This window comes from Symphalangus syndactylus, chromosome 10 (assembly GCF_028878055.3).
Source record: "Symphalangus syndactylus isolate Jambi chromosome 10, NHGRI_mSymSyn1-v2.1_pri, whole genome shotgun sequence".
Lineage (NCBI taxonomy): Eukaryota > Metazoa > Chordata > Mammalia > Primates > Hylobatidae > Symphalangus > Symphalangus syndactylus.
In genome coordinates this window covers 65212319-65216941 of record NC_072432.2, presented here as the reverse complement: position 1 = coordinate 65216941, position 4623 = coordinate 65212319, and the positions used below count along the sequence as shown (strand labels likewise).

Here is a 4623-nt window from a genome sequence, read left to right as displayed (position 1 = left end):
TCAGTTCCTTTATTGCGCTTCCCTACAATATACAGACATTGGCATGTAGAGCCTTATTATTGGAAAAATTATTTGTCCAATAATTGCTTTAAGTCTGGATCACTTCTATAAAGGGAAGACGAGAGCTGGTAGGGCAAAACTTGACCACATGCAATGGCTGCATCAGAACCAATGTGATGCCCTGTGATGATCAAGGGAAAAGGCATTGTTGCCTACGTTGAATAATACTAGGTAGAAAAAACTAAAGACTTTTGTTAGGAGCGCAAACTGGTTTCCCAAGTGGGAGAAATTTGAACTGCAGAATGTGGAGAGTAAGAATGTGGAGCAAGAATAAAATGTATCAGAAAGTATAAAACAGAAAAGGGTTATGGAAATTTACTGCCTCTATCTTCAAGGTGATATGTAGGTTAAATGCCGAAAATGCATTTGCCTTGATGCACAGTGGATTGGTGACCTTAAAGCAAGACTAAATAATACTGAGAAATTTTATACCAAGCATTGGATCACCTAACAAGAGAGGCCAAAGAGACTTCTAATTATTTCACAAAATTATACAAATGTTATATAAGGCAGTAGAGGAAGGAAGCATGGAAGAAGACACAAGACACCAGATGTTGCTCATCAAGTGTTGCAGGTGAGCATTGACAGCAAAGGGAACATTAGCCAGCCTCTGGCTGCACACAGGACTAGTGCAGATTATCTGGGTGGCAAAAGGAACAGCTGAGGCTCTTTTAAAATTACTAGCAAGTGTTTTACAAAAAGAGAGAAGATTAGCACTCCCCTTGACAAGGATGGAAGAGGCCCTCGGGCCTCACAACACGCATACGGTTAAGGCATTGCCACCTACTTCGTAGCATCTAACCATCGTTTTTATGGAACAGAACAGAGCCCTCAGAAATAATACCACACATCTACAACCATCTGATCTTTGACAAACCTGACAAAAACAAGAAATGGGGAAAGGATTCCCTATTTAATAAATGGTGCTGGGAAAACTGGCTAGCCATATGTAGAAAGCTGAAACTGGATCCCTTCCTTACACCTTCTACAAAAATGAATTCAAGATGGATTAAAGACTTACATGTTAGACCTAAAACCATAAAAACCCTAGAAGAAAACCTAGGCAATACCATTCAGGACACAGGCGTGGGCAAGGACTTCATGTCTAAAACACCAAAAGTAATGGCAACGAAAGCCAAAATTGACAAATGGGATCTAATTAAGCTAAAGAGCTTCTGCACAGCAAAAGAAACTACCATCAGAGTCAACAGGCAACCTACAGAATGGGAGAAAATTTTTGCAACCTACTCATCTGACAAAGGGCTAATATCCAGAATCTACAATGAACTCGAACAAATTTACAAGAAAAAAACAAATGACCCCATCAAAAAGTGGGCAAAGGACATGAACAGACACTTCTCAAAAGAAGACATTTATGCAGCCAAAAAACACATGAAAAAATGCTCATCATCACCGGCCATCAGAGAAATGCAAATCAAAACCACAATGAGATACCATCTCACACCAGTTAGAATGGACATCATTAAAAAGTCAGGAAACAACAGGTGCTGGAGAGGATGTGGAGAAATAGGAACACTTTTACACTGTTGGTGGGACTGTAAACTAGTTCAACCATTGTGGAAGTCAGTGTGGCGATTCCTCAGGGATCTAGAACTAGAAATACCATTTGACCCAGCCATCCCATTACTGGGTATATACCCAAAGGACTATAAGTCATGCTGCTATAAAGACACATGCACACGTATGTTTATTGTGGCACTATTCACAATAGCAAAGACTTGGAACCAACCCAAATGTCCAACAACGATAGACTGGATTAAGAAAATGCGGCACATATACACCATGGAATACTATGCAGCCATAAAAAATGATGAGTTCATGTCCTTTGTAGGGACATGGATGAAATTGGAAAACATCATTCTCAGTAAACTATTGCAAGGACAAAAAACCAAACACCACATGTTCTCACTCATAGGTGGGAATTGAACAATGAGAACTCATGGACACAGGAAGGGGAACATCACACTCCGGGGACTGTTGTGGGGTTGGGGGAGGGGGGAGGGACAGCATTAGGAGATACACCTAATGCTAAATGACGAGTTAATGGGTTCAGCAAACCAACATGGCACATGGATACATATGTAACAAACCTGCACATTGTGCACACGTACCCTAAAACCTAAAGTATAATAATAAAATAAAATAAAATAAAAAGACTTAAATGTTAGACCTAAAACCATAAAAACCCTAGAAGAAAACCTAGGCAATATCATTCAGGACATAGGCATGTGCAAGGACTTCATGTCTAAAACACCAAAAGCAATGGCAACAAAAGCCAAAATTGACAAATGGGATCTAATTAAACTCAAGAGCTTCTGCACAGCAAAAGAAACTACCATCAGAGTGAACAGGCAACCTACAGAATGGGAAAAAAGTTTTGCAATCTACTCATCTGACAAAGGGCTAATATCCAGAATCTACAAAGAACTCAAATTTACAAGAAAAAAACAAACAACCCCATCAAAAAGTGGGCAAAAGATATGAACAGACACTTCTTAAAAGAAGACATTTATGCAGCCAACAGACACATGAAAAAATGCTCATCATCACTGGCCATCAGAGAAATACAAATCAAAACCACAATGAGATCCCATCTCACACCAGTTAGAATGGCAATCATTAGAAAGTCAGGAAACAACAGGTGCTGGAGAGGATGTGGAGAAATAGGAACACTTTTACACTGCTGGTGGGACTGTAAACTAGTTCAACCATTGTGGAAGACAGTGTGGTGATTCCTCAAGTATCTAGAACTAGAAATACCATTTGACCCAGCAATCCCATTACTGGGTATATACCCAAAGCATTATAAATCATGCTGCTATAAAGACACATACACATGTATGTTTATTGTGGCACTATTCACAACAGCAAAGACTTGGAACCAACCCAAATGTCCATCAATGATAGACTGGATTAAGAAAATGTGGCACAAAAAACCAAACACTGCATGTTCTCACTCATAGGTGGGAATTGAACAACGAGGACACTTGGACACAGGAAGGGGAACATCACACACTGGGGCCTGTCGTGGGGTGGGGGTATGGGGGAGGGATAGCATTGGGAGATATACCTAATGTAAATGACGAGTTAATGGGTGCAGCACACCAACATGGCACATGTATACATATGTAACAAACCTGCACGTTGTGCACATGTACCCTGGAACTTAAAGTATAATAAAAAAAATTGCTAGCTGCAAGGATAGAGTAGCCAGGACTATTTCCCTAACTTAACTTTAAGTCATGATGCCTGAACCACAACTAGTTATCTAGTTGTAGTTTTTGCAGCTGCACCAGTGCCCCATGTTCTGGGGCAGGAACTCCTGAGAGAGTTGAGGGCCCTTTTCTTCAGGGAGACACATTTTTCTACTTCTGATGTGTGAGTAAGAGGGCGTGCAATGGCAAGCTGCTGGGAAATCCCATCTGAGTACTGGAAAAGACCCAAGGAAGCTGGGACTGATTTAGAATAGAGTTCAAATTTATACCTTTCAGATCCACGCTACCTCAAGCCATGAGTGTTGATGCAGCCGGGCTGTTTCCCCCAGACTAGGGGAATTAAAGACAAGTAAAATCCAAGGAAAAGCTTGCTGGGTTAAGTTGGACGGTCTCTATTATTTTCCTGTCACTATATGAGAAGCATGGCTCACTGTCACCTGTAAGACCTAACAGAAAACTTTTGTTTATTGTGAGGAAAAGAAAAAAAAAAAGGAAAAATAAAGAAAAGAAAAAGAAGAGAGAGAGGAAAAAACAAACTCTTTCTCCATGTACCTCCTGAAGTCTTCTTCCTAATGGGGGATGGCAGAATATGCCACCCCAATATATACCACTTTGGCATAAGAATTACTTTGCATTAAAGGCATTTGGAAGCCAGAGGTGCAGGAAGACGGATTCTGATTTCCTCTTTTCCTTTCAAAAGCATGAGACAAAACGCCACGTGAAAGATACCCTCCCTATACCAGAAGAAAAGAAATATCCTTATCACCAGGCACAGGGAGTCGAGGCAGAGAGAATTTTGTACAAAAGGACCTTCATAAAGTAACTCCTATCTTTCTTTCGTTTCCCCATATACAGGCAATCCTCATTTTATTGTGCTTTGCTTTATTGCACTTTGCAATATTGTGTTTTTTACAACTTGAAGTTTTGTGGCAATGCTCCTTTAAGCAAATGTATTAGTGCTATTTTCTGATGGCATGCGCTCATTTGGTGTCTCTGTGTCACATTTTGGTAATTCTCACAATATTTCAGATGTTTTCATAATTATATCTGTTACAGTGATCAGCGGTCTTTGATAATACTATTGTAATTGTTTAGGGGCACCATGAACCACGCCCATATAAGACAGTAAATTTAATAGATAAATGTATGCATTCTAACTCCTCCACTGACTAGCCGCTCCCCATCTCTGTCCTCCTTGGGCCTTCCTATTCTCTGAGACACAACAATATTGAAATTAGACCAATTAATAGCCCTACAGTGAACTCGTGAGTGCTCAAATGAAAGAGTTGCACATCTCTCACTTTAAATCAAAAGCTAGAAATGATTA

At 40.1% G+C, this 4623-nt stretch overlaps 1 non-coding gene across 1 annotated transcript; it reads left to right on the top strand.

Annotated features, from left to right (window-relative positions):
• Nucleotides 1–747: 747 nt before the first annotated feature.
• LOC129492433 (U6atac minor spliceosomal RNA) lies at nt 748–873 on the top strand. Its single transcript, XR_008660881.2, has one exon. It is a non-coding gene; the product is annotated as a U6atac minor spliceosomal RNA (small nuclear RNA).
• The last annotated feature ends 3750 nt before the right edge of the window (nt 874–4623 follow it).